Source organism: Gossypium arboreum, chromosome 8 (assembly GCF_025698485.1).
Source record: "Gossypium arboreum isolate Shixiya-1 chromosome 8, ASM2569848v2, whole genome shotgun sequence".
Classification (NCBI taxonomy): Eukaryota; Viridiplantae; Streptophyta; class Magnoliopsida; order Malvales; family Malvaceae; genus Gossypium; species Gossypium arboreum.
Genome location: NC_069077.1, coordinates 68,780,924 through 68,807,269, shown reverse-complemented (window position 1 = coordinate 68,807,269; position 26,346 = coordinate 68,780,924). Strand labels below are relative to the sequence as shown.

At 38.0% G+C, this 26,346-nt stretch overlaps 1 non-coding gene across 1 annotated transcript; it reads right to left on the bottom strand.

Moving 5' to 3' along the window:
- Positions 1-1,325: 1,325 nt before the first annotated feature.
- LOC128279773 (small nucleolar RNA R71) lies at positions 1,326-1,432 on the bottom strand. Its single transcript, XR_008269969.1, has one exon. It is a non-coding gene; the product is annotated as a small nucleolar RNA R71 (small nucleolar RNA).
- Positions 1,433-26,346: the final 24,914 nt, after the last annotated feature.

Genomic DNA, 26,346 nt, shown 5'->3' with positions numbered 1-26,346 from the left:
AAGATCTCCCTTCAAGTTCCTTCAGGAGTTTTGGGTTTTCTTATGTTTTGTTATCTTTATGCTTTTAAGATGTTTTCTTTCATAAGTATGAACTACACCCCCTAAATACCTACGGGGAATGAAACCTAAGACGAATCTTGTTATTATTATCTAAATTGTATGATAAATATTTGACTTGTTCTTAATTATGTGTTCTTAATTCTTGTTTTCATATTCCAGGATATTGATTCAAGTTAAGCTCTTATTTAGAGGAGGAATAGACCCTGTCTAAGAGTAAATTTGTCATAATTAAGTGGAGTTGACTGCACGCCTAGAGATAGGGTGATAAGATTTTCCCAGATTAGGATAAAACCTAATAAGGGAATCCATAGATCGAGTTAATGCAATTCTAGGTGTTAATTAGAAAGAGATTTCAATTATTCAACCGAGGGTTAGACGTTATTAGTCTCGAGAGAGATAATAATATAACTTAGGGATTCCTATGGATCAAGTCCAATGAATAAATTATCTGATTCAGAGTCAAATAAAAAGTGAAGTGTAGGTGGATTTTTCCTTAGGAACTGTCTTAATCAATCGAATTTTCCCAAAAATATTTTTTCAAATTTTCTTAGTTAGTAATTAGTTTAGATAACCAAACCTCTTAATTTTTACGCTAGATAATAAAAATGAAGTAAATACTAGTACTCATAGTTCCTTTGGGTTTGACAATCTGGTCTTGCTGAACTATACTACTGTTCGATAGGTACACTTGCCTTAATCGTGGAAACCTGTCAGGACTGTTACTGTTTGATAGTGAGCTCAATCACATAGTTCGCAGAAATCGAAGAGAAATAAGGTGAAGCTTACGATACACAGAGGACGAGCAAGAGGATGATACTTCAACCACAATCGAGGAGATGGCCGAAAACCAAGAAAATCCAATACCTCCTGGGATTGCTGTTAATCAGAATTCTACTTCGCGCACTATGAATGGTTATGCTAAAACTTGTTTAACAGGAACTGAATCGAGCATAGTTAGACCTGTTGTAGCTGCAAATACTTTTGAATTGAAACCTAACACATTTCAAATGATACAACAATTTGTTTAGTTTGATGGTTTGCAGGACGAAGATCCCAATGTTCACTTGGAAAACTTTTTGGAACTATATGATATATTTAAAATTAATGGCATTTCTAATGATGCCATTCGCCTTCGGTTATTCTCTTTTTCATTGAGAAACAAAGCTAAACAGTGGTTGAATTCGTTACCACAGGGGTCAATCACTACTTGGGAACAAAAGACCGAAAAGTTTTTATTAAAATATTTTCTGCCGGTTAAAACGACTAAATTACGTAATGATATCTCTTCTTTTGTGTAGATGGATTTAGAAACACTCTACGATGCATAGAAGAGATACAAGGACCTTTTGCGAAGATGCCCTCACCATGGGTTACCACTCTGGCTACAGGTCCAAACGTTTCAAAATGGCTTGAACCCTTTGACTCGGTAAATGGTTGACGCAGCTGCTGGCGAAACCATCAATAATAAGACACCTGAACATGCTTATGAATTTATAGAGGAGATGTCACTAAATAACTATTAGTGGCAAGTCATGAGGATAAAGCCAACGAAAATAGTCGACGTTTATAACGTCGATTCGGTCACCATGCTCTCTAATCAGGTAGAACTCTTGAATAAGAAAATTGACGGTTTTCTTAGTTCTTCACAGGTTCACCCAGTAATGCAATGCGAAGCAAATGAAGGTGGATCAAGTAGTTCAGAATACCCACCTTATGGCCATAACATGGAGAACGAGCAGTTAAATTACATGGGTAACAATCCTCGATCTCAAAAAAATCCTTATAGCAATACTTACAATGCAGGTTGGAGGAACCACCCAAATTTTTCATGGGGAGGCCAAGGAAATCAGAGACCACCACCCCCTCTAGGCTTTCAGCAACCATAGTACCAGTAGGAGAAAAAGTCGAACCTTGAGGAGATGCTAACCAAATTTATCTTGGTGTCAAAAACTCATTTTTAGAATACCAATACAGCACTTAAAAATCAACAAGCATCAATCCAGGGGCTCAAAACTCATATTGGACAGCTCACCAAGTTGATTTCCGAATGACAACAAGGTAGCCTGCCAAGCAACACTGAATCTAACCCAAGGGAGCAACTCAACGTGATTTCCATTTAACATAAGGAAGGGTTAGTTGCAAAACCAAGGCCAAAAATGGTGGTAAGCAAAGGTAAGAATGAGGTAGGCTGAAATGACCCAAAGCCGGTGAGTACAGAATATAAACCTCTTGTGGCATACCCCAATACGACAGGAAAAGACCGATCAGATGAACAATTTGGTAAATTCCTTAAACTTTTAAAGAAACTACATATTAACTTACCGTTTATTGAAGCCCTTTCACAGATGCCAAACGTAGTCAAGTTTTTAAAGGAGCTTTTAACAAATAAACAAAAGTTGGATGAGGCGTCGTATGTGGAGTTGAATGTAGTTTGCTCAGCCATATTACAGAATAAGCTACCAAAAAATTAAAGGATCGAGGGAGTTTTACGATTCCTTGTTTAATTGGTAGTTTAGATGTTCATAATGCATTGGCTGACTTAGGGGCAAGCATTAATGTTATGCCTTATAAAATGTTTAAACAGCTAAGTCTTGGGAAACCCAAACAAACTAGGATGAGCATTCAATTGGTTGATAAAACCATTAGATTTCCTAGGGGTATCATTGAAGATGTTCTTGTTAAGATCGATAAATTTATATACCCAGTAGACTTTTTTATTCTAGACATGGAAGAGGATAGTAACGCACCTTTAATTTTAGGACGACCCTTTTTAGCGACTGCTAGAACCATTATTGATGTTGGTACAGGTGAACTCACACTTCGTGTGGGAGATAAAACAATCACCCTTCAAGCTCGTAATTTGAGTAACACATTAAAAATTGAAGGTGGTTGTATAAATCATTCTACTAGTACTGATCATGTGGTGACACCCTCTATGTAGGAAACAATTTCGAATAACACATGTGAGTCGTGTTTAAACAATAACAAAGAACCTATCTATGAAGAACGAAGGCTACAAATCGAGGAGCTAGATGAATGGCAGACACAGAAACCGGGAACACCCGTTAAATCGAAACTGAGCGAGGATAAGCTCAATACCTCACCAAATCAACTTAAGGTTGGAGACAAAGTACTACTAGATGCAGCAGATCCTCGCATTGCCACTCCTGAACGTAATGAAGAAATTCCTCTTACGGTACTTAGTATTTTCCCACATGGTACAGTCGAGGTAATTCATCCCAAATTCAGCACATTTAAGGTAAACAATACCTATCTTAAACCTTATGTTGATAAAGTTGATAGCAGGGATGAAGAGTGTAAACTCCTCGCACCACCTTGACCATGCAGAAGAGAGGTAAGTCGAGCTTAGACTATAAATAAGTGCTTCTCGGGAGGCAACCCGAGCACTAACAGTGTTAATTTCTTTAAAATTTTAGTTTCTAACATCTAACATACTAACCGAATCATGGAATGCAGACTTTTTAAAGACCACACGGCCAGGCACACAGGCATGCATTAGGCCATGTGAAAACAGGGCAAGATTTTTTCCCCAACACGGGATGCGATAAGTTTCTACGGCCATGCGGCATGGTCGTGGGTGAAACTGCCAAAACAACACGATCGTGAGACAAGCCCGTGCCATCCACCCGTGGTCGACACTATCAAAACAAACACGGGCGTGGACCTATGTACACGGGCGTGGAACAAGCGAACGAAGCAAGACACAGTTGTACGACACGGCCGTGTGCACCTACACGCCCAAAGAACACAGACGTGGGCCGAATGTCAGATGAGCCCAAATTCAAAATTCTCGAAACACACAAGCAAAAATTAGGCCACACGGGCGTGTCCCACGACCGTCTGCCTCAAAATCTATATAAACCCCTCACTATTCATCATCTCCCTTCCCCAAAATCCCTAACCCTAACCGCTGCAACTTCACACGCCCTACCCCCTAGGCCCGTGCGCCGCTTACAACACCGATTCCAAAGCCCCAAGCTCCTTCCTTTTGCTTTTTTATTTACTCTTTTCTCTCTATTTTCTTTAAATGTGTTGCTTATTTCATAATTTCTCTACTCTATTGAACTATTTTGAATGAATATTCATAGTTAGAATATTAAAATACTCATGCTTGTTTATAAAAATTTTGTCATTTTAGTTACTACATTATGCTATACTCTTTCATTTTTCCTTGTTCCATGAAATTTATGCTTACCCACATGCATTCACTCATATTCCTGTTACATTATTCCCATAATCCTATAACTTGATATATTTAGTAGTTTTGTTTACGTTATCCATTACGTAAGTCTCATGAAATATTCCTATTTAGTTTTGTGCTTCAGTGCTATTTTTGGGACGTATTGGTTGAACTTTTGTTTTTCAACACAGGTACAATGTCATCCTCATGTGGTAAGAAGATTGTTGTTCCCGCCTTAAAGAAGAGGAAAGGAGTAGTGTCATCCTCGAGTCCTACCACGGAGATTAGGCACCCGTTTATCCAGGTTCCCTTAGGACCCCAGGAGGAATTATATTAGATATTACGGGCCCGACCCCTAGGTGTGGGCCGTTGTATTGACTGGGCCATACTCGAACAAATTCAATTGGCTGACGCGGTTTGAGCCCTCCTAACGACTGACCCGTGGGGGCTCTTCTTTGAGTTTGTCGAGCCAATGTATCTCGAGTTCACAATGGAACTCTGCTCGACGTTCCATCTTCAGACCGTCATGACAAACTTTGACGATCCTGGAATGGTCCAATTCCGCCTTGGTGGTCTAGTAGGCTAGTTGAGCGTACTCGAGTTCGAGATTGCACTAGGGCTATACACGGAGGAATTCATGGATGATAATGAACTCAACACCCTCCACCGCCACATCCATTACTCCCCCACAAAATGCTGGAGGGACCTTGTCCCTGCCTCAGCCACCTATGATCCTAGCCGCTCCAAGGCATCGGCTCTCCCTCCATCCTTGAGGTATCTACACGCCATCTTGGCTCACACTCTGACAGGGAGACGAGAGAGCATGGCGTTGTCACCACCTACGACGCCTATTTCTTATGGAGTATGATGAATGGGTACGTCATCGACCTCGTCTACTTTATTTCCATTGCCATTCTCCACCAGACGAAGCGGCACAGGAGAGGGGTCATCTCTATCGGGCCCTATGTGACCCGACCCGCTTGGCACTTCGGCCTCTTCAACACAGCATCCCAATCATCCTCCCTCACTCTCATTGGCCAAATGTCCCCACAGGGCATCTCGAGCAAGCTAAGTATGAGGATGATCTAGAAACGATGTGGCACCTACCCTCCTCAGTACCGCCTCATCCAGTCCACCGAGGAGGAGGATCTAGAGGACATTACTGATGATGTCCCTCCATGTCATGAGGACCCACCATCTCAGCCACTACCCCCCTCTCGTCCAGTTCATGCGGTTGCTTCATACACTGACATCTTTAAGCGCCTTACTCGATTCAAGCAGTAGTGTTTTCAGTGGTTCGTTAACAGACTGTCGTGTCTCTACCCGTGTGTTTATTGCCATGCATACTAACTTGAAATTTTTACGTGCATGGGACATACGACCGGACCACATGCCCATGGGGCAGACCGTGTGTCACACATGGCCTAAACACACGCCCATGTATCTACCCGTATGGACAGTATAAGGCTATTTACCAAGCCTCATTGCCACGCTTACATATATAGTTCCATACAAATACCAACCAATATTGAAACAAGTATAACTCTTATAACTAAATCAGCAATAATAAACATTCATTCAACCATGAAAATGCATCTTTTATAAATTCAAAATGAATATTAGCTGTCATTCAAGGCTTAATACAAATTGATGGGTTTCCAACCCAAGCCAACACATATGACCAATCCTCAATGACACAAAATAATAATATCTAAGTCCTATACATGCCATATTCAAAAATATAAATCCAACTATACCGAATGCTTCGGTTGATAGCGTGATCGTTATCTTTGACTTCCGGTGATCCTTGAGGTAGATAGACGGCACTGAAAGGAAATGGAAAGGAAAGGAAGTAAACATTAAGCTTAGTAAGTTGCATATAAATAAGTATACAACAACAATTTATCCATAATCAACATGCTCATAACACCAAAGTGGGCATAAGTGTAACTTAATCATTACCATCCATACAAGTCACCTATTATATATATACTGATCTCATATCTTATACGTACCCATTAGGTACCTGCACCATTCACAACACGATTACACTTTCCTCATTAGCTTAAGAACATAACGCTCACTGTTGAACCATTTGGAACACTACCGGATATTCATTAAGCCTCAAATGTGGGTAAGGTACCGATGCCATGTCCCAGACATGGTCTTGCACTAGGTCATATCTCAAGTCGATGCCATGTCCCAAACATGGTCTTACACTAACTTCATCTCATAGCCGATGCATGTCCCAGACATGTCTTACACTAGCTTACGTCTCGAGGCCGATGCATGTCCCAGACATGTCTTACACTAGCCCTTGTCTCAATGCCGATGCCATGTCCCAGACATGGTCTTACACTGGCTCTTATAATGTGGATGATGCATGTGACAGTCCAAAATTGACCCTAGTCAGAATGTGGTTTCGGTACCACAAAACCGAGGCATAAAAATAATTTAAAATTTATTTTGATGCCTATAATATGTGTGTGCTCATGTGTGAATTTTGAATTCTTTGATTTAGTTAATTTGATTGTGAATTGAAAGAAAAAGGACTCATGTGAAAGGATTTAAAAAATATGTAGCTAATTTCAAGAGGTTAATAAAGGAATGAAGCAAAATAAATGGAGTTGCATGTCAAATACTCCATTTATTTTGAATGAGTGGCTTGACCATGTCTAGATTATGGGCAAGGGACATGTTTCCAACATGTTTAGTTAGTGCATTATGTAGAAAGAATTAAGAAATGAAAAAAAAGAAAAAATGAGCATGGATGCCCCCATGGTGCCGTAGCTAGAGAGAAAGAAAGAAAAAAAAGTTGTCATTCATCCTTTCTTTGAGCAAAGACTAAGAAAGAAAAACAAAAAAATTGTTCATCTTTTCCCCTCCTTCCTTTGGCCGAAATTCCTAAGAGGAAGAAGAGATTTTTGCTTCATTTTCTTTGTTTAGAAGAGATCTAGAAGGAGATTTGGCTAAACTTGCATCAAGATTAAGGTATGTATGAGGTTGTGTCATGAGATTCATGCTTGTTTTGGTTGCTAATTTGATGTGCATGTTAGCCATGGTTCAAATCCTTGCTATGCCATGAAAAATGGTATTTGGCCAAGGTTGATATTGTGTTAAAGCCATTGCATGCTAAATGTGAAGCTTGTTGATGATGCATGTAATGATGGATTGACTACTCTTGAAATTTCTTTTTAGTATTCTTGAGTAGGACATTGAATTCTTTGTTTAACCATGACCGAAGTTGAAAGAGTATGGTTGTGATGTATTCGGCCATGGTGCATTCATGAGCATGATTTATGCTTGTTACTTGATTGGTAAAAATTTGTGTTTGGATGGGTATGAACCCCTTGAGATTGACCTTGCACCTATATGTGTATACATGTTTGCACATGATGTATTGGCATGACATATATACTATTTCAAGGTATATATTTGCTTGTGATGATGTTTGGATATGAAGTACATGAGAGATGTGTATTGAGCTACAATATGTAATGCGTTAGTTAGTAAAATGCATGTTGTTTTTGTGTGGTATTAAGTGCATAATTGGCCTCAACATGGACATGCATATTCGGCCACATGAGGGGAATTTGGTGTGCATGCATTCGGTTAGAGGCAAGCATATTGATGCCTATTCTTGGCTTAGAAAATTCGGCTAAGAGGAATATTAACTAATGTGTTGAGTTCGATTCGTGATTTCGTACATATGCGACTTTGATGCCTAATGAGCATATATATTGGCTAGGCATCTTGAATTCCTCTTTCGATGCTCAAATGATAAAATCAATTTATTTGTTAAATTAAGCTCAAGAGCAAAGGGGAGCTAAATCCGATAAGGGGAAGGAAAAAGTCGTCGAATAGCCGTCGAAATCGTTCGACCACGTCCGAGGTAAGTTTTCGAGTATCGAAACTTAGATTTTGATTCGATTGAATGAAGTAATAAGCAATCAATTTGTGCCTTTGTATGTGGCCATTGAGCGAAATGATATTTTGCTAAGTGAATTGTGCATAAAAGTTGTGTTATGAAATTGAAACAAAGATGTGTATGAATGTTCGAGTGATATCCGGGCTAAGCCCGAAGGCAATTGTGCAAATTGTGATATCGGGCTAAGCCCAAGGCAATTGTGCGAGTTATGATATCCGGCTAAGCCCAAGGCAATTGTGCAAATTGTGATATCCGGGTTAAGTCCCGAAGGCCTTTGTGCGGGTTACCATAACCGGCTATGTCCCGAGGCGTTTGAACAGTAGCTATATCCGGATAAACTCCGGAGGTATGTGATTCGAGATCTTTGAACTTGCTGTAAAAATTTTCAGTTAATACGCTTGTGAAATTCCCAACAACAAGGTATGTTTCGTGTGTGCTTTGCACACTATGAGTAAGTGTATGTGCGTATTCGCTCCGATGATAAATGAGTTATCGGCCTTGACTAAGCCGTTATTAGTGTATGAATATAAGAGTTGGGATTGTGAAGTAAGCATGTCTTTGAGAAATTGTGCATATGAATTATTGTTTAGCTACTTGAATGCTATGCTTTGGTTGTGTGTATATTGTGGCTCAAAACTTACTAAGCATAAATTGCTTACTCGTTTCTTTGTTTCTCTGTTTATAGATTTTGCTCGTTAGCGATCGGATTCGGGATCATAGAAGTTGAAGTCAACCACACTATCAAAGCCCTTTTGGTACTCCTTTAGTCGAGTTTTGAATATGGCATGTATAGGACTACCCTCGGTTGTTTTAAGTACTTTGTGATGTATATGTGTGCGGCCATGCGAAAATGGTTCGTAAAAGTGGAGTATGGAATTTGACCATATGTGGTTTGTAATTATATTTGGTTTCATGATGTGATTATGGTTTGGAATGAGAGAGTTGGTCACATGATCAGCCATTGGAATGGCTAAATATGATCATATGTTGGACCTAAGTATGACTAGACTATAGTTGGTCCATGGGAACTACAATATAGGTAAAGCCTACCTTAAAAACAGATGCTGCCAGCTGCAGTGACGTAGATGTGGAAAATCACCAAAATTTGTAGGAATGGTGTTAAATAGTGAATAAATTATATGATCGAACCTTGACGAGTCTATTTTCATATGAAAGTAACGAAACGATCATATGAACAGTATACCGAGAGATATTAAAGTTCTTGTGAGACAGGGCCAGAACGGTTTCTGGGTCCCCTGTCGCAACTTTGAAAATTTACCATAAATTATTCAGAATGAATTAGAAGTCATGCCTTATATGTGCAGATTCCTTTTTGAGTCTAGTTTCATTAGAAACAAACGGAATCAGTATTGAAACCCTGTACAGAGAGATATTCAAGTTGTAACGTGCGAAGGCAGTGTAGTCGACCCCTGTAACATGAGTGACTTTAACTAATAAACTGTACCAATTGGCCCGACCAAAAATTCTAGAAATAAATCCATGGATTGATATATGAGTCTAAATTCAGGGAAAATTTACGGATTCAGTTTCCGAGTTTTGAAACTCGAGATATGCTTTTTAAAGCGACAGCGACGCAGTTTTCCAGCTTGCCTGGAAATGTCAAATTGGTCGGTGCCATAAGTGGTTTTGGCTTGTTAACCCCTCGTGTCCGACACCGGCAACGGTCTCGGGTTCGGGGTGTTACAGTTTTATTGGTATCAGAGCTACGGTTTAGTTGATCCTAAGACTACCGTGATATGTTTGGGGTCTAGCTATACATGCCATTAAGTGATAATTGATAGTGTGGTGATTTCTGACATTTTGAAATTTGTGTTTGTTTATAGCCATGGATCCCGATCCCAACCGAGCAATAGCTGATGATGTGGAGAGTGTGGCGCCTGCTCCCGCGCAAGGGACAGCGCCGGCGGACTCTCAACCTATTGCTAGCAATCCGAATGATGAGGCTAAGCAAGCCTTCTATAGCGTGATGAATGATTGGTTCAACCAATACATTCGAACTAACACGGCTGTTCCACAACCTCCATTCCCGACTAATGCAACCCCCGCACCTACAATACCTCCGGTAACTGACCAAATAAGGTCAAGTAAGCCCCCAGTCGACAGAATTTGAAAACATGGGGCTACTGAATTTAAAGCTACGGATAGCGACGATGCCGAGCAAGCTGAATTTTGGTTGGACAACACTATCCGGGTGCTCGATGAGCTATCATGTACACCCGATGAATGCTTAAAGTGTACTATCTCCTTGCTACGCGATTCCGCCTACTATTGGTGGAGTACTCTGACTTCTGTTGTGCCTAGGGAGCACGTAACTTGGGAGTTCTTTCTAACCGAGTTCCGAAAGAAGTATATCGATCGAGATTTATGGATCAAAAGCGGAAGGAATTTCTCAAACTTAAACAAGGTTCCATGTCGGTTCCGACTCTGAACGAAAATTTGTGAGGCTTAGCCAGATGCAGCGTGAATGCATTTCTTGAAGTCGTGATGTGTAAACGCTCAAGATGGACTGAATGATGATATAAAGTCGTATGTTGGCATTTTGGAAATCGAGAGTTTGTGGCTCTTGTCGAGCGGCGTGCAAAGCCGAGGAGCTCGATGTGGAGAAAAGAAAAGTGAAGTGGGAGCAAGGGAGTTTCGTAAGAGGTCTTGGGAAGCCCTTCCCACATCATCAAAGAAATTTAGAGATGGCTTAGGCGGTCTAGAGACACTTCGGGCTTTTCTAGACGAGACCGCGATCGACCCCCTATGGGCACGCTGAGTCACTTGATCGCCGGTGTTGGCAATGATCGTCGAGACGAGCGGAGTGCCAATATTGTGGCAAATGGCATTACGGGAGTTGTAGATTCCGTGACCGCTCTGTTACAAGTGCGGATCGATCGATCATTTCCTTAAGGATTGCCCGAGTTTATCTGAACAAAACGTAAATCAAAGTGGGAACCCGGTGCTACCACAACTCGAGGTAGGCCACCTAGAAATATGGGCAATGCTAGTGGCGGTCAGAGAGGATCTAGAGATGCTACCATCAGATCTGAGGCTCGTGCTCCAGCTAGGATTTATGCCATACGCGACGCCGAGAATCTTGCCTCACCGGATGTCATTACGGTACATTCCTCTTTTCGATACAAATGTGATTGCTTTGATTGACCTGGTTCTACTCATTCTTATATATGTGAAACCTTAGCATCCAAGAAGACTTTGCCTATTGAGTCTACTGAGTTTGTAATTCGGGTGTCAAACCCCTTGGGTCATTACGTGTTTGTCAACAAAGTGTGTAAGAAAAGTCCCCTAGTATTCCGAGGTTCTTGTTTTCGGCGGACTTGATACTTTTGCCGTTCGACGAATTGACGTTATTCTTGGTTTGGATTGGTTGACCATGCACGATGCGGTTGTAAATTGCAAAAGCAAGACTATTGATCCGAGGTGCACAAATAACGAGATAATTCGGGATGAGTCTACGGACTTAAAGGGTTGCCACCGTAATATCGGCAATGTTGGCCCGAAATACGTAAGAAAGGGTGCGAAGCATACCTTGCGTATGTTCGGATGACAAGGAGTTAGAAAAGAAACCCGAATCTGTGCTAGTGGTTTGTGAATACCCGGAAGTTTTCCCTGAAGAATTGCCGGGATTACCACCTATTCGGGAAATAGAGTTTGGCATCAAATTGGTACCTGGTACCATCCCAATTTCGATACCTCCGTATCGTATGGCACCAACGGAATTAAAGGAGTTGAAAGCTCAGTTGCAAGAATTGGTGGATAAAGGTTTTGCTCGCCCGAATTTTTCACCTTGGGGTGCACCAGTGTTGTTTGTGAAAAAGAAGGATGGAACCATGAGGCTGTGCATCGACTATCGTCAGCTTAATAAAGCGACGATAAAGAACAAATATCCGTTACCGCGTATCGATGATTTGTTCGATCAACTGAAGGGAGCCTCAGTGTTCTAGAAAATAGATTTGAGATCGGGCTATTATCAATTACGAATTCGAGATTCGGACGTACCCAAGATTGCCTTCAGAACGAGATATGGTCACTACGAGTTCCTAGTGATGCCGTTTGGGCTTACTAATGCCCCTGCGGTATTTATGGATTTAATGAATCGGATCTTCAGACCATATTTGGATCGGTTCGTAGTCGTGTTCATTGATGACATCTTGGTCTATTCAAGAAATGAGACCGAACATGCTGAACACCTGAGGTTAGTGCTGCAAATTTTACGGAATAAGCAATTATATGCTAAGTTCAGCAAGTGTGAGTTCTGGTTGAGAGAGGTTAGCTTCTTGGGTCATGTGGTATCTGCATCGGGTATTCGAGTCGACCCGAATAAAATTTCAGCCATACTTAATTGGAAGCCTCCGAGAAATATTACTGAGGTTCGGAGCTTTTTGGGGCTTGCCGGTTATTACCGACGATTTGTAAAAGGTTTCTCAACGATAGCCACGCCAATGACGAAGCTACTCCAAAGGGATGTTAAGTTCGAATGGACGGAAAAATGTCAGAAAAGTTTTGATCAATTGAAAACTTATTTGACTGAAGCCCCAATTCTAGTGCAACCCGAAACGGGCAAAGAGTTTGTTATTTATAGTGACGCATCCCTACTCGGGTTAGGTTACGTATTGATGCAAGAAGGTCGAGTTGTGGCCTGTCGTCGAGGCAATTAAAGGCACACGAGAAAATTATCCGACCCATTATCTCGAATTGGTGCCATCGTATTCGCCTTAAAGATATGGCGACATTACTTATTTGGTGAGAAGTGCCATGTGTATTCGGATCACAAAAGTCTCAAATATATGATGACTCAAAGAGACTTAAATCTGCGACAAAGACGTTGGCTCGAGTGTTAAAGGATTATGAGTGGTCATTGACTATCACCCGGAAAGGCGAATGTGGTTGCGGATGCCTTAAGTCGTAAATCATTATTCGCTTTACGAGTGATGAATGTACACTTGTCATTCTACCCGAAAATGTGTTAGTAGCTGAATTGAAAGCCAAACCATTATTGATACGTCAAATTCGTAAAGCTCGAGAAGTCGACGATGAGTTGGTTGCAAAGCGGGCGAGTGTGTTCGAACAAGGACTCGAATTTCAAATCGATGATGACGATTGTTTGAGGTTCAAAAGTCGTCTGTGTGTTCCAAAGAATTGAACTTATTTCGATAATTACGAGCGAAGCCCATTGTAGCCGAATGGCAATCCACCCGGGAGTACGAAGATGTACAACGATTTGAAACATCGATTTTGGTGGCATGGTATGAAACGAGACATCTCCGACTTTGTTTGAGATGTTTAATATGTCAACAAGTGAAAGCGGAACATCAAGTGCCTTCAGGATTACTTCAGCCGATCACGATACCTGAGTGGAAATGGGATCGAGTCACCATGGACTTTGTATCCGGACTGCCATTGTCAGTGAGTAAGAAGGATGCGGTTTGGGTCGTGGTAGATAGATTGACTAAGTCGGCTCACTTTGTCCCCGTACGTACGGATTTTTCAATGGACAAACTAGCCGAATTGTACGTTTTTCAGATTGTGAGATTGCACGGGGTGCCTATTTCCATCGTGTCGGATAGAGATCCGAGATTTACCTCGCGATTTTGGAAAAAGTTGGAAGAAGCTTTGGGTACCAAGTTGCATTTCAGCACCGCCTTTCACCCCCAAACCGATGGTCAATCCGAGCGGATAATTCAGATACTTGAGGATATGTTGAGATGTTGCATCCTCGAGTTCGATGGTTCATGGGAGCGGTATTTGCCGTTGATTGAATTCGCTTACAACAACGACTTTCAATCAAGTATTAAGATGGCACCCTACGAGGCTTTGTACGATCGTAAATGCCGTACACCATTGTTTTGGACCGAGCTCGTTGAAAGCAAAATTTTCGGGTGGATTTGATTAGAGATCTTTGAATGAAAGTGAAAGTAATCCGTGAAAGTCGAAAATAGCCTCCGATCGTCGAAAGTCGTGCACGCGGATCTGAGCGTAAAGACATCGAGCATCGTGGGAGATAAAGTGTTTCTCAAGGTTTCACCTTGGAAAAAGATACTTAGATTCAGCCGTAAGGGCAAGTTGAGCCCGAGGTTCATCAGGCCATATGAGATATCCGAAGCGAGTCGGTCCGGTGGCATATCGTCGATTTTGCCCCGAACTCGAAAAGATTCACGATGTCTTTCATGTTTCGATGCTTGACGCTATAGATCTGATCCATTGCACGTGATTAGTCCATCAGAGGTTGAAATTCAAGCCAATATGAGTTATGAGGAAGAACCGATTTGTATCCTGGCACGTGAAGTGAAAGAGTTGCGAAACAAGCGGGTTCCGCTAGTGAAAGTGTTATGGCTCAAACACGGGATAGAAGAAGCTACTTGGGAAACCGAGAACTCTATGAAAGAGCGATACCCAACCCTATTTACCGGTAAGATTTTCGGGGACGAAAATTTCTTAAGTGGGGGAGAGTTGTGACAGCCCAAAATTGACCCTAGTCGGAATGTGGTTTAGGTACCACAAAACTGAGGCATAAAAATAATTTAAAATTTATTTTGATGCCTATAATATGTGTGTGCTCATGTGTGAATTTTGAATTCTTTGATTTAGTTAATTTGATTGTGAATTGAAAGAAAAAGGACTCATGTGAAAGGATTTAAAAATATGTAGCTAATTTCAAGAGGTTAATAAAGGAATGAAGCAAAATAAATGGAGTTGCATGTCAAATACTCCATTTATTTTGAATGAGTGGCCGGCCATGTCTAGATTATGGGCAAGGGGACATGTTTCCAACATGTTTAGTTAGTGCATTATGTAGAAAGAATTAAGAAATGAAAAAAAAAAGAAAAAAATGAGCATGGATGCCCCCCATGGTGCCGTAGCTAGAGAGAAAGAAAGAAAAAAAAGGTTGTCATTCATCCTTTCTTTGAGCAAAGACTAAGAAAGAAAAACAAAAAATTGTTCATCTTTTCCCTCCTTCCTTTGGCGAAATTCCTAAGAGGAAGAAGAGATTTTTGCTTCATTTTCTTTGTTTAGAAGAGATCTAGAAGGAGATTTGGCTAAACTTGCATCAAGATTAAGGTATGTATGAGGTTGTGTCATGAGATTCATGCTTGTTTTGGTTGCTAATTTGATGTGCATGTTAGCCATGGTTCAAATCCTTGCTATGCCATGAAAAATGGTATTTGGCCAAGGTTGATATTGTGTTAAAGCCATTGCATGCTAAATGTGAAGCTTGTTGATGATGCATGTAATGATGGATTGACTACTCTTGAAATTTCTTTTAGTATTCTTGAGTAGGACATTGAATTCTTTGTTTAACCATGACCGAAGTTGAAAGAGTATGGTTGTGATGTATTCGCCATGGTGCATTCATGAGCACGATTTATGCTTGTTACTTGATTGGTAAAATTTGTGTTTGGATGGGTATGAACCCCTTGAGATTGACCTTGCACCTATATGTGTATACATGTTTGCACATGATGTATTGGCATGACATATATACTATTTCAAGGTATATATTTGCTTGTGATGATGTTTCGGATATGAAGTACATGAGAGATGTGTATTGAGCTACAATATGTAATGCGTTAGTTAGTAAAATGCATGTTGTTTTTGTGTGGTATTAAGTGCATAATTGGCCTCAACATGGACATGCATATTCAGCCACATGAGGGGAATTTGGTGTGCATGCATTCGGTTAGAGGCAAGCATATTGATGCCTATTCTTGGCTTAGAAAATTCGGCTAAGAGGAATATTAACTAATGTGTTGAGTTCGATTCGTGATTTCGTACATATGCGACTTTGATGCCTAATGAGCATATATATTGGCTAGGCATCTTGAATTCCTCTTTCGATGCTCAAATGATAAAACCAATTTATTTGTTAAATTAAGCTCAAGAGCAAAGGAAGCTAAATCCGATAAGGGAAGGAAAAAGTCGTCGAATAGCCGTCGAAATCGTTCGACCACGTCCGAGGTAAGTTTTGAGTATCGAAACTTAGATTTTGATTCAATTGAATGAAGTAATAAGCAATCAATTTGTGCCTTTGTATGTGGCCATTGAGCCGAAATGATATTTTGCTAAGTGAATTGTGCATAAAAGTTGTGTTATGAAATTGAAACAAAGATGTGTATGAATGTTCGAGTGATATCCGGGCTAAGCCGAAGGCAATTGTGCAAATTGTGATATCCGGGCTAAGCCCAAGGCAATTGTGCGAGTTATGATATCCGGCTAAGCCCAAGGCAATTGTGCAAATTGTGATATCCGGGTTAAGTCCCGAAGGCCTTTGTGCGGGTTACCATAACCGGGCTATGTCCCGAAGGCGTTTGAACGAGTAGCTATATCCGGATAAACTCCGAAGGTATGTGATTCGAGATCTTTGAACTTGCTGTAAAAATTTTCAGTTAATACGCTTGTGAAATTCCCAACAACAAGGTACGTTTCGTGTGTGCTTTGCACACTATGAGTAAGTGTATGTGCGTATTCGCTCCGATGATAAATGAGTTATCGGCCTTGACTAAGCCGTTATTAGTGTATGAATATAAGAGTTGGGATTGTGAAGTAAGCATGTCTTTGAGAAATTGTGCATATGAATTATTGTTTAGCTACTTGAATGCTATGCTTTGGTTGTGTGTATATTATGGCTCGAAACTTACTAAGCATAAATTGCTTACTCCGTTTCTTTGTTTCTCTGTTTATAGATTTTGCTCGTTAGCGATCGGATTCGGGATCATAGAAGTTGAAGTCAACCACACTATCAAAGCCCTTTTTGGTACTCCTTTAGTCGAGTTTTGAATATGGCATGTATAGGACTACCCTCGGTTGTTTTTAAGTACTTTGTGATGTATATGTGTGCGGCCATGCGAAAATGGTTCGTAAAAGTGGAGTATGGAATTTGACCATATGTGGTTTGTAATTATATTTGGTTTCATGATGTGATTATGGTTTGGAATGAGAGAGTTGGTCACATGATCAGCCATTGGAATGGCTAAATATGATCATATGTTGGACCTAAGTATGACTAGACTATAGTTGGTCCATGGGAACTACAATATAGGTAAAGCCTACCTTAAAAACAGATGCTGCCAGCTGCAGTGACGTGGATGTGGAAAATCACCAAAATTTGTAGGAATGGTGTTAAATAGTGAATAAATTATACAATCGAACCTTGACGAGTCTATTTTCATATGAAAGTAACGAAACGATCATATGAACAGTATACCGAGAGATATTAAAGTTCTTGTGAGACAGGGCCAGAACGGTTTCTGGGTCCCCTGTCGCGACTTTGAAAATTTACCATAAATTATTCAGAATGAATTAGAAGTCATGCCTTATATGTGAAGATTCCTTTTTGAGTCTAGTTTCATTAGAAACAAACAGCATCAGTATTGAAACCCTTTACAGAGAGATATTCAAGTTGTAACGCACGAAGGTCAGTGTAGTCGACCCCTGTAACATGGGTGACTTTAACTAATAAACTGTACCAATTGGCCTGACCAAAAATTCTAGAAATAAATCCATGGATGGATATATGAGTCTAAATTCAGGAAAAATTTACGGAATCAGTTTCCGAGTTGTGAAACTAGAGATATGCTTTTTAAGGCGACAGCGACGCAGTTTTCCAGCTTGCCTGGAAATGTCAAATTGGTCGGTGCCATAAGTGGTTTTGGCTTGTTAACCCCTCGTGTCCGACACCGGCAACGGTCTCGGGTTCGGGGTGTTACAATGCATGTCCCAGACAAGTCTTACACTAGCGAACAATAACCCATATGTCACGGCATGAATATCTGATTTATATCCTAGGTTCAAATAGGAACTTTACTATCTCTATTATCATCATACCATCTCAATTCCACAATCAAGCAATTCATGCTATATTAATTCAAATACAATTCAACACATACACTAGTAATGTAGTTGTATTATTTACATACAACTTACCTCAGATTACAAAATGTATACGACTAGTCGGGTTAGTCGATTTGCTTGGCTTTTCCTCGGTCTAGGTTTGGATTTGGCAATTCTTGATCTAAAATAGCAAAATGCATTCATTTAATCACTAAATAAAATTAAGCAATTAAAAATTCACATCTTCGGTAAAATGACCATTTTGCCCCTAAACTTTGGCAAAATAACCATTTTACCCTTATGCTCGAAAATCGATTTTTATCGAATTTCTTCGCATCTTAAGCTTAGCTGAAAGCTTTTTACCCTTGTAGCAGCCCCAAATTCTCTCTATTTCACACATTTATCACTTATTTTACAACTTGTACAAAATAGTCCCTTTTGGTGTTTTCATGGTAACACCTTTCACAAAAGTTGTCTATTACACAGCTAAGACTCATATTCTTCCATAAAATTTCAGAAAACACCCTAAATGCTCTCATGGAAAAACCTTAGACCTTCAACCATTTTGTAAGATATACCCCTGATTTGAAAGCTCATGCTTCAAGGGTCTCAAAAAATGCAAAAATCATCAACTAAGGGTATGGAAATCACTTACTTGTGAGTGCTTCAAGTTGCTGAAAATTTTAAGCTCTCAAACCCCCTTCAATGGCTAATTTTTGGTGGAGAAAAGAGATGAGTAAGGGATGATATCATTCTTCTTTTATTTTATTTCTATTTTAGTCAAAATTAGTCACCTAACCCAACAAATATTGAAAATTTTGACCACAGATGTCTCCTAGGGCCGGCCACTCTATTTCTAGGGGTCTAATTGCCCTTTAAAATCCCTAAATTTTGCTTCTGTAATCAAATCACACCTTAAGTTATCAAAATAGAACTCATGCACTTTATGCGATGTAGTCCTTTTTCGCAATTGGGCTCACAAACGTCAAAATTAACTCACCAAAATTTTCATGTACTAATATAAACATGTGACTCCAAAATAATAAAATAATTTCTTTGAATTTGGATTTGTGGTCCTAAGACCACTATTTCGACTAGCCTAAAAAATTAGGCTGTTACAGTTGATCCCTTCTTAACCATGCTATACCATTACATTCAACCCGTATTTTAGTACCATTAATGGATTAGTTTGAATTAATCGACTTATTGGGATCAACTTACATATTAAGGTTTGTTAACTAATCATATTATGAAATTCATACTTAATACTCTCATAAAGGTTTCTCATAGTATTTATTTCATTATATCATTTATTGTATACAAACTTCCCAATATTTTCATATTTGTATAAAAAATGTAGGCATTCATACATACTTTTATGTACCAAACAATTTAATATCATTCTCTTTATTAAGGCATACATGCATATCACTTAATTTAACATCATTAGGGATAGGTCCTTCAAGCCACATATATAAATAAAACTTATTACCATTTTGATTTGATATTAGCATATTTTGATCAAGCACCTTACAGTCATGATTTTCTATTTTTATTTCTTATCACATTTTAAAAGTTGATGCCCATTGCAATCTGGGTAAAAACAATACTTGAACAGTACGAGACTCTACATACACTAGAAAGCATAAAGCCTAATGCAAGAAGGCAACAGAACTCCAAAAATCAAACCTCTCAACTCGTAAGCCCACATAACACCAAAATAGAACTCCAATGAAAACCATACACATAAGACCCTAATTAGCATGCCAATCGTGTCTTAACATTTCTACTAAGTTACATGGGCTTAACATTCATGACAAAAGTTCATAGTTCCATATGTCCTTAACATTCTTCACAAGGGATCATATTGTTTCCATTTCACATTAGAAGGGCCATCAAACCTTACATAATCAAAGTCATCATTTTTTATATAACAAAAATCATATTCCCATACCATGCTACACATCATTCACATATTTATTAACTACATATAGTAATTTTTAATTTTTTACTTTTAATTTTATCGACAATTTTCAAAAACTAGCAATTCACACACACGTACATAAGAAAATTAGTAATAATTTTATCTAATCAATATAATTCATTCAAGTTTTATACATCCAATTATACTCATAGCAACCAAAATATTTGTAACACATAATTGATTTATAACATCTCTTTGTTAAGCATTTTCACCATAACAAATTAATGACTTATTTCATATCTTTTAAGCTATAAAATGCACACATTTTACTAAAAAATAAAAACTCATTCACACAATCTTATTATCCTAATCTTCTAAGTTCCAAAACATAAGAAAAGTATGAGTATCCATGGCACTTACCTTTGGATGCTCTTCACACATAATCTAGCTTCCAAATACTTATTCCATCATCAACTAAGCTTGGAAGCCCTATTTTGACATTTCTTCATTTTTCTGTACATATAAAAAAAACATGTCCAAAATTAATATCAAGAGTTTTACTTAAAAACTAAAATCAAATAACAAGCTAGGAAATATGGAAATCATAATTACTAACCTTAGTGAAGCTTTCTTTCTCAAGCTCCTATTTTCTCTCTCATAACGCCATAAAAAATCTTGCTAAAAATGACTTTGTTAAACTAAGCTTTATTTGATAAAATGTTTTGGTATAACAAATTAAAGTGTTTTTGAAAAAAAGTTAAAATTGAACAAATTGATAAAGTGATTCTTCAAATTGAAGTCTAAGAGATAAAATTTTAAATCTTAGAATTTTTTGAAACAACTTTAAAATCATGTTAAAATGATTTTAACCAAGTTAACAGTCTTTTAACAAATCAAACTAATTTTCAAACAAGTTAGAATTGTTCTAGGCCGAAAAGTATCCATACCTTTTTGGCCAAGTATCAATATTTTTGAAATATCGATACCCTTTAGATAAACAATACAAAATTGGCATTCTATTTTTCCCAAAATCAACTAAGTATCGATTTGATATCGATGCCTTTTTATAAGGTATTGATATTTAAACTTCAACGGTCACTGAATTTAGCATTTGTTGCAAAAAAATATCAATACTTATCAATACTCACTGTTGTAGGTGTATTAAATACTCTGGTTTTCACATCCCCAATGGCTTTATTAACTACCACAACAACCCCAACAGTTGGAAATCAATTATGGGGTATAAATGCCAGCTTCTAAAGATTCTACAACAATAAGAAAACATATTCAAGCTAAAACCATCAATCAAACAACCTTTGTGCTCAATACTTCCATAATTCTCTTGTACAAACTTGTGAGCTCTCATTTTCTTTCTTTTACTCAACTGTATTCTTGTATATTTATGCTTAATTGGAAAACATTATGGTCTTGTTAGGATTATTTCTTTAGTTTTTTCTTTGTAATTCTTTGAGAGGGTTTATCTTAAGATTTGGGTAGAAATCTTAAGAGAGTTGTAAGGTTAAACCTTGTCCTCAAAGGTTGAACAAATTAGTGAGTTTGGGAAAATCCTTAGTTGTTGAAAGCTAAGGTAGTGGAGTAGGCAATTGGGCCCAAACCATTTTAAATATTTGTGTTCATTGTTTCATATTCTTTCTTTGCTTCCACCAAAAATTTTAAAGGCCAATTCAACCCTTCTTGAAAATTTCAGTTTGATTAGTTGAACTAACAATTAGTATCAGAGTTAGCCTCTAAAAGACGATCTAACAACCAAGAGAAGATCCTCGAGGTAGCTCAAACTCCATCTATTCAAACCACACAAGATGGCATCTTTTTCTGGCTCCATTATGGTTGGTGGATCTCAATTCATTAATAAACCTCCTTACTTCAATGGAGAAAATTATTCATATTGGAATACTAGAATGATGTTGTTCATACAAGCCAACAATCTTACCTTATAGGACATCATCATGGATGGTCCATCTATGCCTCAAAAGTAAAAAAAAAAAAACGATATCTTGGTTCCAAAGAGCAAGAATGAATGGAATGAGGAAGATAGAAGAATCATACAACTCAATACCAAGGCCATGCACACTCTCTTTTATACACTTGGTCTAGAAGAGTATAGTAGGGTATCATCATGTGCCAATGTCAAGGAAATTTAGGACAAATTGGAGGTCTCTCATCAAGGTACTAATCAAGTTAAAAAATCAAATGTGGGAATTCTCACTCTCAATTATAAGATATTTATGATGAAGCTCAATGAAGACATCAAAACTATGTCTAATAGATTCACCATCATCATCACTGAGCTCAAATCTTATGTGAAGACCTATCCCAATAAAGAGGTAGTGAGGAAAATGCTTAGAAGCTTGCAAATGTCTTAAGATGCCAAAGTTACAGCCATAAGGGAAGCTAAAAATTTGGAGAGTCTTTCATCAGATGAGCTAATTTGTTCTTTACTCAGTTATGAAGTGAGAATCAAAGGAGTGCATAAAGGAGAAGAAAAAGTTGAAAAGAAATTTGAAAAGAAGCAGATTGGTACTGCCCTCAAGTCCACAAATAGAATAAGGTGATTCTAATGAAGATGTGGATGTGGATCAAGAGATTGCCATATTTGAAAAAAGATTCAAGAGGTTTGGGAGGTCTAATAAAGGAAGAAAATTTCAAAAGAAAGAAGGACTTAAGATGAAATCTACTCGGGAGAAGGACCTTATCATCTGCTATAAATGCAAGAAGCCAGGACACATCAAGTTTAATTGTCCTCAATGAAAGAAAAAGGGTCAGAAAATTAAAACTCAAGGCTCATGTTGCTACTTGGAGTGATGAAGATTCATGGGACAATGAAGATTAAGAAGAAGCCAACCTTTTCCTTATGGCCATCGACGACTCTAAGGTAACTTTTAACTCATCTAATTCAACTTCTTATCCTTTTGATGAGTTACAAATTGCCTATGATGAGTTGGGTTTGGAGTTTGAATTAATGCTTTCAAAATATAGATAAACCATTTCAAAAATAAAAGATGAAAATAATTCACTCTCCAAAGTCAAGCATGAATTTAAAAGTAAAATAAATTATATGGAAGCTAGTATAAATGATTTTGAGAAAAAGAATTTTGAGTGGATAATTTGCTTTCTAAAGTTCATGATGATCATTAAAAGCAACTTGAGTTTCTTAAGAGTGAAAAAGCTCACTCTAACAAAGTTTTAGTAACAAGTTTTTTTAGAGGAGAAAGCTCAAATCAAAACTTTGTCAAAACTAGCTTTAATTTCTATAAACATAGAGGTCCCCAAAATTTTTTACAAAAGACAACTTATTAAAAGTATATGGGTTCCCAAAGGACTCATAAGTTCTCAAGATAAAAACATCCTTTCAAAATAGATACCTAAAGGGACTAAAATTATAGGAACTAATGCTTATGGACCCAAAAGAATTTGGGTACCAAAAATCATAGATTAATTCTATGTTTGTAGGAAAATAAACATTACTTCAAGGTGGAGAATTCACTCAAAAACTCATGGTATCTTGATAGTGCATGCTCAAAGGACATGACTGGTGACAAGAGCAAATTTGTCATTTTGAAGCCTAAAAATGGAGGAGTAGTTACATTTGGTGACAACTCTAAAGGACAAGTAGAAGGAATCAACTCTATTGGTAAAAAATCTTTAATTCTTATTGAAAATGTTCTTTATGTCAATGGTCATAAGTGTAATCAACTTAGAATTAGCCAATTGTGTGATAGTTGTCTCAATGTTATTTTTGAGTCTAATAGTTGTAAAATAGTTGACATTGTGTCTAACAAGATTATGCTTGTAGGACATAGGATAAAAAATGTTTATATGGTGCATTTTGAATATTTGCATGATTCACTCATATGCCTTGTTGCTAAAAATGGAAATAATTCTTTATTATGGCATAGAAAACTAGGACATGCTAGCATGGGCATATTACATAAACTACTTAAAATTGACTTAGTGAGAGGATTGCGTAAAATTGATTTTAAATTAGATAAAGTTTGTAATGCATCTGTTAAGGGTAAACATAAAAGAGTTTCCTTTAAACCTATTAATGATGTATCAACTAGTAGAGCTCTTCAACTAATTCATATAGACTTATTTGGTCCTATTAGGACAACTAGACTAGGTGGAAAAAATATGGTTTTTGCCTATTGATGACTGTTCTAGATTTACTTGAGTTCTTTTCTTAAGTACAATGAAAATTTAGAAAAATTCATCACATTTTAAAAAATGAATTAAAATGAAAAAGGTTACTCTATCACTAGTGTTAGAAGTGATCATTGATGTAACACCCCAAACCTAGACTGGACGTTATGGCCGAATCTGGCAATATCATATTGAAGCATTTTTCGTAAAGTGAGATATCGTTGAAAAACCCGTTCTATATTTAACCTTCTTGTGATCTTAACGATGTTTTTAGGATGTCTCGTTCATTTTCCAAAATGCAAGTCATTTGGCAAAAAGTTAATCATTTTAAAGCATCATTAATTTATAAAACGTTATTTCTTGCGGAAACTCTTAAAACAGGTTGCGTATTTGTGGTATTTTTGAAAAACATTTATCTTTTTGAAAACCCGAGTCTTTTCCTATTGCTAGCAGTCATAAATGAAAGTAAATAAAAATCCCAAATTAAAAATAAAATCCAAAGAGGCTTATTACAATAAAAATTACCCAAAACAAATTTACTTATAATTTATAAATCAAACATGAAAGTATGTACGATTGTGTGGCCACCTTTGAGTCCCTCGCAGTGTAACACCCTAAACCCGGCCTGGCTGTTATGACTGAATCTGCAATGTCACATTGAAGTGTGTTTTGAAAAGCATCATTCTATTTGAAAAGTCCGTACTATATCAAAACCATTGTAGTGATCTTTTACAAACTTTTAGGTATCTTGATCGTTGTTAAAAACTCAAGTAGGTTTAGTAAAAGTTAATCATTTCAGGTTGTTATTACACTTTAAAAACAATGTTTCTTGCGCAAGCTTTTTGAAATATGTAGTAATAGCGTGGTGTTTTGGAAAATATTTATCTTTTTGAAAACTCGCGTCTTACTACTAGCATATACGAATCAAAATAAGTAAATCCCAAATTAACGTAAAAATTTAAAGAGGCCTTATACATAGCAAATACCCAAATTAAATAGCTTAAAGAATAGAAGTTTAAAATAGTAGCAAAAGCAGTTCTGTGGCATCCATCGAGTCCTTCATAGCACCGACCCACCTAAGGATTACCTACACAGGAAAGCAGAAGGGTGAGTTTATGAAAACTCAGTGTATAATCCCTTACATTAACCAGCCAGACCGTAAGCAAAAACAATTTGGGCTTAAACCTGTTTCAGTGACAGTCCAGTATCAGTTAAGGCCATAGCCCATTACAGTATCAGTGTCAGTGTGGCCTTAGCCCAATACAGTAACAGTATCAGTAATGCAATCAGAAATCCTACCCATCCATCCTCTATACTCTACTCCGTCCAGCCCTACACTCCATGTGGGGATAAAATCGACCTACCCATCCCTACACTCTAAAATATAGCATCGGTTGTGGCACTAAACAGTGATTGCAGCATAGTTACCAGTACAGTACACTTCCTCCAAATATATGAAACCCACCCCCATACAACATGTCATGTCATAATATCATACGTGTATGCAAGAATGTCATGCTCAAATACAGTTATAATATCATAGGGGTATATCAGTCGTTTTACCTCATAGAGTATAACAGTCATTTCATTAGTATGGGGTTTAAGTGTACTTAGCGACTAAACAGTAGGTCCACAGTCGTTTCGGGTGACCCATGCAACCTTAACAGTCAAACAGTGATAATGGGCCCAAAGCCCATAATATGGCCTATTTGGGCCCACACACTCATGTGGCCCATAAAGCCCAAAAATGGCTTTGCCTGTGACAGCCCAAAATTGACCCTAGTTGGGAAGTGGTTTTGGGACCGCTAAACCGAGTCACCGAAATGTTTGAATGTAATATTTATTGTCTAGAATATGTATTTATGAATGTGTGAAAATTTCAAGCTTCGATTTAGTCGAATGCATGTGAATTCAGTTATTAGGACTTGTGTGACACTTTTGAAATGTGATAGGCTAATCTATAAGGACCTAATAGTGCATGTAATCAAAGGGGACTTGCATGTCAAATTTCCCCTAATAGCTAGTGGCCGCCATGACAAGGATTATGGGTAAAACATGTCATAAAACATGTTGGGACAATGGTGTATATAAGAAAAAATAAAATAATGAGCATTGGAATTTAATAATGAAAGGAACAAAAAAAAAGAGAATGGTGAGTGTCCCCCCTTTGCCGTGAGTTGAAGAAAAGAGAAGAAAAAATTTGTTGTTCATCCTTTTTTCATT